We start from the raw sequence: 1758 nt of genomic DNA, 5'->3' as shown, positions 1-1758 counted from the left end.
CATGAGTCACCGCGCCCGGCCCAGACATAGGTTTTCATTTCTCTTGGATAGATACGTAGGGGTAGGCTGGGCGCAGTGGCTCACGCCTGTAGTCCTAATATTTTGGGAGGCCAAGGCAGATGGATTGCTTGAGCCCAGGGGTTCAAGACCAGCTGGGGCAACAGGGCAAAACCTCCCTCTCTTAAAAAAAAAAAAATACAAAAATTAGCTGGGCACGGTGCCAGGTGCCTATAGTCACAGTTACTCAGAGGCTGAGGTGCAAAGATTGCTTGAGACTGGGAGGTCAACGCTGCAGTGAGCTGAGATTGCGCCACTGCACTCCAGCCTGGGCAACAGAGTGAGACCCTGTTTCAAAAAATAAAAATAAGGCTGCGCACAATGGCTGATGCCTATAATCCCAGCACTTCGGGAGGCTGAGGCAAGTGGATCACCTGAGGTCAGGAGTTCGAGACCAGCCTGGCCAACATGGCGAAACCCCGTCTATACTAAAAGTACAAAAGTTAGCCGGGTGTGGTGGTGGGCATCTGTAATCCCAGCTACTCAGGAGGCTGAGGTAGGAGAATCATTTGAGTCTGGGAAGCAGAGGCTGCAGTGAGCCAAGATCATGCCACTGTACTCCAGCCTGGGCAACAGGGTGAGACCCTGTCTCGAAAAAATAAATAAGTAAATATATGAGTAATAAAAATAAAAACACATAAGGGTGGACTTGCTGGGTCTTATGGTGACTGTTTAACTTTTTGCGGAATTTCTTTCTTTCTTTTTTTTTTTTTTTTTTTAGGCAGAGTCTCACTCTGTTGCCCAGGCTGGAGTGCAGTGGCAAAGTCTCGGCTCACTGCAGCCTCAACCTCCTGGGCTCAAGCAATCCTCCCCCCTCAGCCTCCCGAGTATCTGGGACTACAGGTGCGCATCACCACGCCCAAGCTAATTTTTTGTATTTTCAGTAGACATGGGGTTTCACCATGTCGCCCAGGCTGCTCTCAGACTCCTGGGCTCAAGTGATTTGCCCACCTCGGCCTCCCAAAGTGCTGGGATTATAGGTGCGAGCCACTGCGCCCAGCCCGGTGGTTATTAATATTGTCAGAGTTGTACAACCATCCCCATAGAACATTTTCATCACCCCAAAAGGAATCTCATACCCTTTAGGAATCACTCTCCATTTCACATCCTCCTGGGCCCTGGCAACCACTCACCCACCTTCCGCTCCCGTAGATTTCTCCGTGCTGCACATTTCTTATCAGTGGAATAACATGTGAGCTTTTGTGTCTGGCTTCTCTCACTGAGCATAACATTCTCGAGGTTCATGAGGCTGTAGCAGTTGTCAGTTCTGCCTTCATTCTTTGGCCAAATAATACAGATAGACCACATTTTGTTTATATTTTCATCAGTTGATGAATATTTGAGTTGTTTCCACTAAAAAGTGGAAGCCAAAAGGCTACTATGAATCATGCTGCTGTGACTCATCTATGTACAAATTTCTGTGCAGGCATAGGTTTTTTTTGTTTTTTGGTTCTTGGTTTTTATTTTCTGAGACAGTCTTGCTGTGGCTGGAGTGTAGTGGCACGACCTCGGCTCATTGCAACATCCTCCTCGGTTCAAGCGATTCTCCTGCCTCAGCTTCCCAAGTAGATGGGATTACAGGCACATACCACCATGTCCAGCTAATTTTTTTGTACTTTTCGTAGAGGTGGGGTTTCGCCATGTTGGCCAGGCTGGTCTCGAACTCCTGACCTCAGGTGATCCACCTGCCTCGGCCTCCCA

The sequence above is a fragment of the Colobus angolensis genome, unplaced genomic scaffold (assembly GCF_000951035.1).
Source record: "Colobus angolensis palliatus isolate OR3802 unplaced genomic scaffold, Cang.pa_1.0 Scaffold55, whole genome shotgun sequence".
NCBI lineage: Eukaryota > Metazoa > Chordata > Mammalia > Primates > Cercopithecidae > Colobus > Colobus angolensis.
The sequence above is the reverse complement of the archived record's forward strand: the minus strand, read 5'-3'. Positions refer to the sequence as shown.